We start from the raw sequence: 13,400 nt of genomic DNA on the forward strand, positions 1-13,400 counted from the left end.
GTCTGGGATTCAAGCCAAAAGGCTATGATATTTATTTGCAGCGGTGTATGTAATACATACACAGTGCTGCAAATAAATATCATAGCCTTTAATGTGTGCCAATACATACTAAGTATTGGCACACAGGCCCAGTTGGTAAGACTCCTCCATCACATCACATCGTAATGAGTCGTATCATCTTCTACTTGACCATATTCGCATGCAGACATTTTGCTCTTATGTCATACTAGGTGGGTGGAAAACGCCACCCCAAAAGGTCAACTGTGCACAAGGGAGACAAATTGAGCAGTACACTGACGGTTGTTAAATATTTAGAGCTGACCTATGGGCTGAAGCTCTTGGGATTCTGCAGCATTCCACGTCATGTTCCATTTCATGTTTCTATGTCAGTGAGTCAAACTACTATGGGGACATTTAGGACTACAACCCACATTATGCCTCTGTGTATAGAGGGACAGACAGTAGGCTGACAGGAAATGGGGGAGTGACATGCAGTAAAGGCCGTCGGGATCGGGAGTCGAACCCGCGGCACACTGCCAGACTCGGACTACCGGCCAAGGTGCCTGGACCGCTGAGCCACGGCCCAGGCCCACGTGCAAATGTTTTTGATTGAATGACTGACTGACTGTCCCTGAGGATGAAGATACACAATTTGTCAGCCGATTGGCCAAATCCCTCCAGGCTAATCAATTACACCAGTGTTCCACCTGTTGGCCCATCAATGCACTAATTGCAGAGAAATCGTCCAACTTCACTGCTTGTGCTTGTATTTGTAATCTTAATTTTATTGTATTCATCACACTCAGAAACAATACAATTATGTAATATGACATTATGAATGAAAAATAAAAGAATGAACCCAAGACGAGATGTGCACACTGCGTATATCACCACGTAAAACTAACACAACAAAGGATCAAGAAAGAAATAAGAAAAAACTATCCCACACACACCCCTCCCAGGGCCAATGATGTCACGAAAAGGAGGGCATACTGTACCTGAGCAAGGTTCTTACCACTGTGTAAGAACAGCCTAAATCATATCCTTAAGTTTATCTGCTATGCTAGACCATACGTTAACATAGAATCATAGATATACCGGTACTATAACTAAAAAGGTTAGTGTCCATTGGCAAAACGTTAAAAGTATGAGGAGGTATCCACCACATAGGAACCATCTTCTTAGCCGCTGTTAAACCAGCAAAGGAGACACGCTTGCGTGTGCCGTTTAAAATAAATAAAGATGGAGATGGATGGAATTTAAAATAAATAAAGATGGAGAAAGCGTGATATTAACCCTTTTACTGCTGCCATTTATTGAGAAATTAGGACCTAATTCATGCCAGCATTTTTTTAATTTGAGCTCTTATTTTGAAAAGCCACATTTTGCCTCAACCGGAAGTGAGCTTATCCCTGCCAGCTTTACGTTGCCAAGACAACCTTTGTTTACATAATCGAATCAATGCCGGTACATATAGCACTGCACAACGTCGGCTCTGTGCCGTCAAAGAAACGCTGGTTTGACCAAAAATGCCATCTGGGACAAGGAATAGGAGATACAGGCGATTGAAAGAAACGGATAGAATGGATTCTTATGGCGACCGCGATCTAATCTGAACGATCCAGTGCAGTGCTAACAACATTGCTAGCTAACCGGCTAACGTGAGTAGCATTATGGCTCGATCGATCATATGCACTATAAAAGTATAATTGCCGAAGGGCTACGGCAATGGCAGCAAGGTGTATTATCAAATTGAGGCTTTGATTGCCGAAGGGCTTCGGCAATGGCAGGAAGACGGTTAACTTGCAATAGTAATGAAAGTATAGTGGCGACCATATTGCAAAAGGAGGAAACAATTTGGACATCCCCAAACCATATGAAAGAAGGTAAAGGTGCCAATAATATTTGAAGCGCAAAACTCCTTACTCAAAACATATGCACTCATTTCATTGTTGGGACATTGTTCCATTGTCCCAAACATCTACTGCATGCTACAACAGAGAGTGATACAAGAATAGAATCAGTTTGCTGCGATTATGGAGAGACTCAATCTCTGAGATTTCAGGATCATAGAAGAACTAAACAGGGAAAGTAGGTCTTTAGTTCACAGCTACTTTACCATGACATTATTCCCTTTTAGAGCTCCCCGTCTTTCACACACGCACGCATGCAGCAATGTATGCACGCCTAAACAGCAAGCTATAGCATTCGCTTTGCACCTTGCCCTCAACGCCTGATTTTGTAAACTCTGTGCTTGTTTGGTCTGCTTGTATTATTCACATCGTATTCAGAGTCACAGTAAGAGGAAAGTCAACATTATCTTTGTGTTTGAAATGGCTATATTTGGAGGGGACGCACAGCTGAATGGACAAATGGGGTATCTTCATAGTGCCGAGTCTGCTGACTCAGCATTCCTTTCAGTCTCAAAGCTCATCTGTGCCCTATTGGGGGTCTACAACAAATGCAGCATATTTGACCCCACCTCACCCTTCTTAACCACTCACTATTCAAGGATAGGCTGGGTATTTGTAGCCTGTTGTTGATGCATAATAATGCCTTTTTTGTGCAGAGAAAGTTGACTTAACAAATGTTGACATAATGTATAAATGCCATTAGGCAGCTGTCCAACGCAAGCAAGCAAATAGTGGTATAGTTCTACTGGGCACCACTGTGTATTTCAAAAGTGCTGACACACATACTGCATATCCACATACACACACAGACGCTGACACATACAGAGGCAGACCAGACCTATGGAAAAGGATTGGAACACTATCAATGCACATACATCTCACTGCAATCTCGTTAAAAACATCAAAATAAATCTGTGCGAGTGTATGTGCTTTGGCACAGAAGATGGTGTATGGAGCCAAATCCATGCCGATATTATGTGTGTGTTCGTAAAAGAAAATGCGTAAAAAAGAAATCTGTAAAAGAAAAATGCGTAAAAAAACAATCCGTAAAAAGAAAATGCGTAAAAAAACAATCTGTAAAAGAAAAATGCGTAAAAAACTATCTGTAAAAGAAAAATGCGTAAAAAAACAATCTGTAAAATAAAAATGCGTAAAAAAACAATGTGTAAAAGAAGAATGCGTAAAAAAACCATCTGTAAAAGAAAAATGTTTAATAAAACAATCTGTAAGAAGAGAATGCGTAATATATACGGATAGTGTTTTTTTGTGTTTGGACTTACGAACAGAAAAAATGCCAACCTGAGTTACAGATGCTTTTTTTGGTTCCCCAGTGAAATCACTGCCAAAAATCACATGACGGCTGAGAGCCAATCACGTGAGGCCTTTTCCTCTACCCAATCAAAAAGCTCCATAAGTCTGCCTGGCAACTGAGGTTGCCATGTTTGTCTGGGGCTACGTTAGTATAAGTATAAGTTTATGAATTTCAAGTTTAGCTATATATCCATATCTTGTCTTAAAACAACCACTCAATGGCCAATTGACTAATTCATTATTTTAGTAGCCTATATTAAATAGGGGGGTCTCAAGGTTCGGGGACCCCCACTGTCCCCAGGGACCCCCAAATGGTAACTCTGTCATTTCTCAACTGTTTTGGACGGGGGTGGGCTCGTTGGAATCTTGTCGCCCCCCTGGGGGCGTCTTTGTGGGTCTCAAGGTTCAGGGACCCCCAGGGACCCCCCGGGACCCCCCAGGGACCCCCAAATGGTAACTCTGTCATTTCTCAACTGTTTTGGACGGGGGTGGGCTCGTTGGAATCTTGTCGCCCCCCTGGGGGCGTCTTTGGGGGTCTCAAGGTTCAGGGACCCCCCCGGGACCCCCAAATAGTAACTCTGTCATTTCTCAACTGTTTTGGACGGGGGTGGGCTCGTTGGAATCTTGTCGCCCCCCTGGGGGCGTCTTTGGGGGTCTCAAGGTTCAGGGACCCCCCAGGGACCCCCAAATGGTAACTCTGTCATTTCTCAACTGTTTTGGACGGGGGTGGGCTCGTTGGAATCTTGTCGCCCCCCTGGGGGCGTCTTTGGGGGTCTCAAGGTTCAGGGACCCCCCCGGGACCCCCAAATGGTAACTCTGTCATTTCTCAACTGTTTTGGACGGGGGTGGGCTCGTTGGAATCGTGTCGCCCCCTCTGGGGGCGTTCTCAGGGTTTGAGGTTCGGGGACCCCCCGGGACCCCCAGGGACCCCCAAATGGTAACTCTGTCATTTCTCAACCGTTTTGGACGGGGGTGGGCTCGTTGGAATCGTGTCGCCCCCCTGGGGGCGTTTTCGGGGTTTTGGAGGTTCGGGGCCCCCCGGGACCCCCAAATGGTAACTCTGTCATTTCTCAACCGTTTTTGACGGGGGTGGGCTCGTTGGAATCGTGTCGCCCCCCTGGGGGCATTCTCAGGGTTTTGTTGGTTCGGGGACCCCCCGTGACCCCCCAGGGACCCCCAAATGGTAACTCTGTCATTTCTCAACCGTTTTGGACGGGGGTGGGCTTGTTGTTTTTGGAGGTTCGGGGACCCCTGGGGGCTCCCACATGGTAACTCTTGACATTCTTATGATAGATCTTTATTGATGGGAGGGAGAGACAGAGAGAACCATTTATATTCATCTGCATATTCTTCTTACTATAGCTCTCTCTCTCACACACTTTTCAGATATCACTTGATATGGACATTTAACCAAGCGATTTCCCTCTGACAAGGTTCGCCGTTTCCCGACAAAACTGTGCAATTTCTCAATTACTGTGCAATAAACACTCAAGCCACAACGAAAATTTATTTTGTTGCTTTTATATAAAAATAGAAATAAACACATACACTAATGTAAACTGTGGTTACAATAAACTAGACCAGTCCGTACGATGCGTGAGCTAACTAGCATGCTTCGATTGTTAGCATTCCTCGTTGAAGCATGCATTAGTGCAAGGCAGGTACATTTTACTGTAAACACAAAAATAGACGAAACACACCATTAACAGCAGATATACAAGCGACTAAAGTCTCTGTGCATTTGCACGCTTCTTTTTTAAGTCATGGCGTGGATTGATTGATTGGTTTATTAAGTTTGCAGAATTACAGTACATTTCAAGTACAACTCAATAGAACTGTTAACTGTTAGTGGACGGCACCATAAGGCATTACGTCAGGTCTTCTTGTTTACGTTAACGTTAGAAACGACACTTTGCAACGGCAAATGAATGCACTTTAGCTGGTAGCAATGTTAGCATTTAGCAATTATAGTTCCCCTTGATGTTAGCCAGAAATGAACAATGTTATCTCAACAATGCAAAGCACAGTCAATGAACAACACACACCGTTCCTACAGGGCTCGGCTCATGAGAACGTCCGACCCTCCCAAACAATAATGTGTGGTGCGGTTGCACGCAACGCTCCACTGTGTCACGAGGTCCTTCAATCGAGGCTGCGGTGTTAGCGTTGACATCCTTCCTCGTTGTCGTCGCCGACCTGTCACTTCTCGGCAATGGACGAAACGGATTGGTAGCCTCTTGTAGCAACTAATAATGTAATAGCAACTCATAATGTAATAAGGGCTCAAAAAGGCTCATAATGTAATAAGTTAAATGTAATAAAAACTCATAATGTAATAATCAGCTCATAATGTAATAAAATCATGAGCGCATAACGTAATAACAGATTTTTCAAAAGAAGACGTGTTACATTATGAGTTGCCTTAATAGGCAGCTCATAATGTAATAAAAGTTCATAATGTAATAATGGCCCATATTGGTGAGAAAAGTCTTACACTGTCATTGTTATTACCTCTGTTGACAAATGTAGACTTTCATATGGCCCATATAGTCTTACACTGTCATTGTTATTACCTCTGTTGACAAATGTAGACTTTCATATGGCCCATATAGTCTTACACTGTCATTTTTATTACCTCTGTTGACAAATGTAGACTTTCATATGGCCTATATAGTCTTACACTGTCATTTGTATTACCTCTGTTGACAAATGTAGACTTTCATATCGTCACCTTATTAAACTAATTAAACTAAAAATATGAATAAATATGACTATTGACATACAAATAAAGGTGTATGTCAATCATGTAACATGTAAGGATAAAATGACAATATAGGCAATTATAAACGTTATTTAGGCCAAATTACTTCTGCAGTAAGTGACTTAGGCAAAATGTTTTATTCCAATTATTTTTAATAAACCATGGTTTAGGGTCAGCCACAGTGTTTAAAATAATATCAGAGAACAAAGACATTTGACACAGAAGGGGAGTGAATGGGAGTGAATTTGGAGTGAATGGGACTGAATGAGAGGTACTGTTACTATGGGACTGAATGGGACTGAATGGGAGTGAATGGTACTGAATGGGACTGAATGGGAGTGAATGGGAGGTACTGTTACTATGGGACTGATACTATGGGACTGAATGGGAGTGATTGGGACTGAATGGGAGTGAATGGGACTGAATGGGAGTGACAGTCCCATAGTAACAGTACCTCCCATTCACTCCCTCACTCCCATTCAGTCCCATTCACTCCCTTTCACTCTGAATGGGAGTGAATTGGAGTGACAGTCCCATAGTAACAGTACCTCCCATTCACTCCCTCACTCCCATTCACTCCCTTTCACTCTGAATGGGAGTGAATGGGAGTGACAGACCCATAGTAACAGTACCTACCATTCACTCCCATTCACTCCCTTTCACTCTGAATGGGATTGAATGGGAGTGACAGTCCCACAGTAGCAGTACCTCCCATTCAACCCATTCACTCCGATTCAGTCCCATTCACTCCCCCATTCACTCCCATTCACTTTTATTCACTCCCATTCAGTCCCATTATATCAGTCCCATAGTAACAGTACCTCCCATTCACTCCCATTCAGTCCCATGCACTCCCATAGTATCAGTCCCATAGTAACAGTACCTCCCTTTCACTCCCATTCAGTCCCATTCACTCCCATTATATCAGTCCCATAGTAACAGTACCTCCCATTCAGTCCCATTCACTCCCATTTTGAAAGGTGTGTTAAAATGGCCTAAGTCACATTTTATTATGGGCCATATGGAAGTCTACATTTGTCAACAGAGGTAATAACAATGACAGTGTAAGACTATATGGACCATATGAAAGTCTTTTGTCAACAGAGGTAATAACAATGACAGTGTAAGACTTTTCTCACCAATATGGGCCATTATTTCATTATGAACTTTTATTACATTATGAGCTGCCTATTAAGGCAACTCATAATGTAACACGTCTTTTTTTGAAAAAGCTGTTATTACGTTATGCGCTCATGATTTTATTACATTATGAGCTGATTATTACATTATGAGTTTTTATTACATTTAACTTATTACATTATGAGCCTTTTTGAGCCCTTATTACATTATGAGTTGCTATTACATTATGAGTTGCTACACTCTTGCTTCTGATTTGATGTTTAATGTGAATTATGTACCAAAGTTTATTTGTATACAGTAATGAAAGTAATATTACATCAATTTCAATACCACATCTAACATACAACCCCACAATAATACTCATAATTGACTGCAGCCAAACATTTGTAGTCCTTAGCTGTTTAACATGCAAGTGAAACTCGCTATGAGCCACCTTGCAGATACACAAACTGTCAACACTGAAACACGATGAAAACAGTAGACTTCCTCGGGTAGGTGTAACGCTAATAAATGTCAGGCGGAAAAGAGCGATATAACACAAAGGTTCCGCCCTAGAGAACTTTGGTTCCTACCTAAATAAATAACTGAAAAATACTACACTGACTGACACAGAGGCAGTTACATTAGTGTTAGAGCTTTGTAACATGATGGGTAATTTGTATATGCAGGTGTGATTTATTGGCGTGGGTGTACATAGGCTATAGCTGTTGGGATTTATATTTAAGTGTATGATGAAGGAGGAATATGCATTCAACAGGGTACTGTAGATGTGCCCAGAGAGACAACACGATTCCAACGAGCCCACCCCCGTCCAAAACGGTTGAGAAATGACAGAGTTACCATTTTGGGGTCCCTGGGGGGTCCCTGGACCTTGAGACCCCCTAAGACGCCCCCAGGGGGGGCGACACGATTCCAACGAGCCCACCCCCGTCCAAAACGGTTGAGAAATGACAGAGTTACCATTTTGGGGTCCGTGGGGGGTCCCGGGGGGTCCCTGGGGGTCCCTGAACCTTGAGACCCCCAAAGACGCCCACAGGGGGGCGACAAGATTCCAACGAGCCCACCCCCGTCCAAAACGGTTGAGAAATGACAGAGTTACCAGTTTGGGGTCCCTGGGGGGTCCCGGGGGGGTCCCTGAACCTTGAGACCCCAAAGACACCCCCAGGGGGGCGACAAGATTCCAACGAGCCCACCCCCGTCCAAAACAGTTGAGAAATGACAGAGTTACCATTTGGGGGTCCCGGGGGGGTCCCTGAACCTTGAGACCCCCAAAGACGCCCCCAGGGGGGCGACAAGATTCCAACGAGCCCACCCCCGTCCAAAACAGTTGAGAAATGACAGAGTTACCATTTGGGGGTCCCTGGGGGGTCCCTGAACCTTGAGACCCCCAAAGACGCCCCCAGGGGGGCGACAAGATTCCAACGAGCCCACCCCCGTCCAAAACAGTTGAGAAATGACAGAGTTACCATTTGGGGGTCCCGGGGGGGTCCCTGAACCTTGAGACCCCCAAAGACGCCCCCAGGGGGGCGACAAGATTCCAACGAGCCCACCCCCGTCCAAAACAGTTGAGAAATGACAGAGTTACCATTTGGGGGTCCCTGGGGGGTCCTGGGGGGTCCCTGGGGGTCCCTGAACCTTGAGACCCCCAAAGACGCCCCCAGGGGGGCGACAAGATTCCAACGAGCCCACCCCCGTCCAAAACAGTTGAGAAATGACAGAGTTACCATTTGGGGGTCCCGGGGGGTCCCTGGGGACAGTGGGGGTCCCCGAACCTTGAGACCCCCCTATTTAATATAGGCTACTAAAATAATGAATTAGTCAATTGGCCATTGAGTGGTTGTTTTAAGACAAGATATGGATATATAGCTAAACTTGAAATTCATAAACTTATACTTATACTTATAACGTAGCCCCAGACAAACATGGCAACCTCAGTTGCCAGGCAGACTTATGGAGCTTTTTGATTGGGTAGAGGAAAAGGCCTCACGTGATTGGCTCTCAGCCGTCATGTGATTTTTGGCAGTGATTTCACTGGGGAACCAAAAAAAGCATCTGTAACTCAGGTTGGCATTTTTTCTGTTCGTAAGTCCAAACACAAAAAAACACTATCCGTATATATTACGCATTTTCTTTTTACAGATTGTTTTATTTCACATTTTTCTTTTACAGATTGTTTTTTTACGCATTTTTCTTTTACACATTGTTTTTTTACGCATTTTTATTTTACAGATTGTTTTTTTACGCATTTTCTTTTTACGGATTGTTTTTTTACGCATTTTTCTTTTACAGATTGTTTTTTTACGCATTTTCTTTTTACGGATTGTTTTTTTACGCATTTTTCTTTTACGAACACACACATAATATCGGCATGGATTTGGCTCCATAATGGTGGCAGTAGCGGCAGAACTCTGCATTCAGAAAACTATATGATTCAATTAGACTTGAAGACATACAAATCAAGAAGGCTAAAAGACGTACGCTATCAGGATTTTCAATACTATATTTGTTGTAGGTCTAAATGTTCAATTAGCAACCATAACACTGAGCAGTCTTCTCTGTGTCTCTGATGTGATTCCAGGGAGGTATCACTGGGGTACCTCCCATATTAGTGACAACAACACTTTGCTTACTTACTGTTCTTTGCTGCTATACTTGGTAGTGTGGCTGTGACACTGTCCTTGTGTGTTTTGTTTATGACAAAATAGTGATATTGACTTCAGAAAATATTAATCAGGTTCAGGCTGATGTAATAGCAGGCCACAGTATGCTGGGGTGTGCCAGGCCGATGATTGCCTGCAAAATGCATCATGGGAAAGGTCGTTACAGGGAGTACCATAACATGAGAAATAAAAGTGCCAATGCCATAGTATGTGCATTTGGGGTTTGTGTGTAATATGTGGGTCCATTCAACTCGGTGTGTGGGCTGGTGTAAGTACAAGTGTGTATGACCATGGTCTGTGTGCCATTATCCATGTTTGTGAAATTAAAACTCTGTAAAAAGATAAACAAAGACAAAGCTTGGACATTCCACTTCCTCTCATACTAATCGGGAGAAACCGGAGAACTATAGAGCGAGAGTCCGTTATACGTCTAATGAGAAAGTAAGAGTATCCGCTTGATTCCAAACATGCTGTGTCAAAGCTCCTCAGCACAAATTGCCCAATTTGTCAAACTGTCAACGGAACTACCAATAGGTAATACATTAGTCCACTGGTATTAAAATCAGGCACACAAACACATTATAAATAATGAACCATTATTTGAGGTTCGTGGTTCATACAAGCCACTTGGTATAGTTATAACCCAAGACAGATCAAATGCATCCCACTAATAAATTCTGTGATTTCCGTTTAAAACTTGCATTCTCATAGTGTTGTATCAACTGATTATGCCCATCTGGTTGGGACCCATATCCCTCCTCAGCCTGCCAGACTGTGTGTGCGTGCGTGCGTGTGTGCGTGCGTGGTGGCAGGGGTACCTGTATTTGGATCTCTGCGTCAGGTGCATGTGTTATCTGTGCTTGTGCCCGTTTTCGTCCACGCGCTTGGGAGTGTGGGTGTGTATGTGTATGCTCACAGTGCACGTCCCCAAGAACAAGAAGACCTCCTGTGATGCACAGGTGTCACCAGCAGAGTCACTTCCCCACTTAAGCCCCGGCCCATCTGTTCCATTCATTCCCAATGGCAGCGGGCCGTGGGAGCAGCCAGGCATGATGAGCCGACTGACGATTGGAAGTGCCTTATGATTGTTTGCAGATCTTGAGATTTATGCATGTTTGTGAATGGCTTACCCCCCCCCCCCTTTTTCCTGAACTTGACATTGTGTGTGAGGGAGGAAGACTTGAAGTGGAGGTACAGATAATAAAGTTTGTCTGAGCCGTTTACACAGTTCAGCCGACCAGGCCTTCTCAGGCTCTTAAGTTTATACACACTGCAGGACGATAAAAAATGTCCTCTGAATGGGGTTTGAAGATAAGCGCTGGCAAGGAGCCAAAACAGACAGTGTCCACAGACACTGCTGGGATTCCTGAGTCCCACAGTCTGGCGAGGCCAACCAAGGCCATACCAGCCTCCCAGCTCTCATCACACACACACACACACACACAAAAAAAAGATGGTTCTTCTGAAATGCCCTGTCCACATACCGTTTACTGTATTGTGGTTTATTCAGGAAAAAAAAGAAGAAACGGAAAGGGACAGAAAGGTCTGATTGATGCCTGTCTACCTCTCAGCCATGTTCCCCGTTTCAATAAGAGAGCACTGTGCTCCAGTTACAGAGGAGTGTAAAAATAGGCCTCACTCAGTCACCACTTAACCTGCCAATGTGGAGAACAAACCACAAACTAGAAAAGTGTGCAAATGAAGTAAGTAACGCACACAAATAGTACAAGCTCAACACTTTGCTCGCAGGGCAATATAAAACAACACAGTATTACTTAGAAATTATTGTATTGCTTATGTAAAAAAAAAAATAATAATAATTTTGCATTCATGATCTGTTCCCATTCTATATGTCCTGTAATCAAAAAGTAATTAGTCCAAGCCTCATGCATAAGCCATAAGATCAGTCTCCTCATTCATTCTGAATTTCTGACTGCTCATTCTGTGCTTATGAGGCAATCGTCTGGACAAGGACGTTGAAAAATGTGTCAGCAGAAGGGAGGGGTTCAGTGTCTTCCTCAAGAACACACACATCCACCGGACACATCGGTGGGAGCTGAATGTGGGCCATTTCCGTTACAATGCAATCACTCAAACCATTTGGCCATCTTGCCAAACTGCTGGGTAGCATCACGTTTTCACACACTTTCGTCTTTGTGCTGCTGACTCAAGGAGTGAGAGGAATTACAGGACACCACTGTCTGCTCTGCTTACACCAGAGTGGCAATACAGCTATAACACTGGATTACTGACAGAAATAGCAATCAATCTCTTTCAAACAGGCATCCTTGTTTTGGACGACACACAGTCTCTCTCACACACACACACACACACACACACACACACACACACACACACACACACACACACACACACACACACACACACACACACACACACACACTCTAAATGGGCATGTAAAACTCCCTCACCTTTTACACAGAATAGAATTTCAACACTAAAGACACGATGGCTTTTGCCGTATGGGCCCCTTAGCTGTGGAGCTCACTGCCTGGGGACCTCAGGCAGGCAAACTCGGTGTCCCCTTTTAAATCTCTTCTAAAAACTCACCTCTATTGCACAGCCTTTTTATGAAATGCTGTACGGTTTATGCAATTATTGTATTTGTAAACATTACGTTATTATTTTTGAGTGGCGCAACCACTCCTATAGACAGCTATGTGTGTCCCTGGCTGGGTCTGTCTGTCTGAGCACGAAATAGCGTTTGGTTGGTTTTCACAACCAAGTGTCACTGACTGTTGCACAGCCACACACACACACACACACACACACACACACACAAATGCCCCCCCCCGTTCCTATGGAGAAGTAAGGCATTAAACACGGAATTGCAGTGGCTATTTGGGGAAGTGAGATACACTAATTAAAATAAATTTCTGACAGTGTTGGTCAAAGGCTTCCACAATGCCTTACCAAATGGACAGCCTTGACCACCATCAGGGCTGTGCTATGTTCTCCTGGGACCACAGGTCAAAATGTTGACATATACAGTAACTGTAACTATACAATAACTGTCAATAATACAAACATGATTTCACAAAATGTTTGGAGAATAATTGACAAAAGTCCATAGATTTTATGACTTACAGTTCGGGAGTGATGAAATTATGTTGCATTATTAAACCTGCTCTGTGACGAAATTATTTGACAGCTGTACTTGTCCACCATTTACTTGATAGAAACCCTCAACAATTTGTTCAATGTTTAGATTCCGGCGCTACCAAAGTGTGCTTTCTGCTTGCTCTGCAATTTATGGCGCAGCTCCCTCTCAGCTTGTGGCAAAGGTTGATTTAGATTTAAAATCCAATACATCAGGAGGTTGTTGCAGGGAGATGCAGTTCCATTACTGGTCAGTGCCTGCACTCCCCCACAAGCTCTCACCCTAGCAACATAATTATAACTGAACTGTTACTTCCTATCACAGAACCTGAATGGGAACATTCAGGATTTTGAAAAGCCTACATAATGAGCACTAATGAAGACCAGCCTAAAAATATGTAAAGGTTTCTTACTCACCAGTATTAAGATATGCCATACAAAGCCAGAGATTCAATACATAATTATTAATAATAAATGTGCAAAAGAAGAAAGTGT

General features: G+C 43.5%; 1 protein-coding gene across 1 annotated transcript in view; it reads right to left on the reverse strand.

Annotated features, from left to right (window-relative positions):
• The window catches only part of LOC310872194 (palmitoyltransferase ZDHHC8B-like), a 95,854-nt gene that overhangs the window by 63,919 nt on the left and 18,535 nt on the right, over positions 1 to 13,400 (reverse strand). The window lies entirely within an intron of this gene.

This window comes from Protomyctophum parallelum, assembly GCF_964188405.1.
Source record: "Protomyctophum parallelum genome assembly, chromosome: 15".
Taxonomy (NCBI): Eukaryota; Metazoa; Chordata; class Actinopteri; order Myctophiformes; family Myctophidae; genus Protomyctophum; species Protomyctophum parallelum.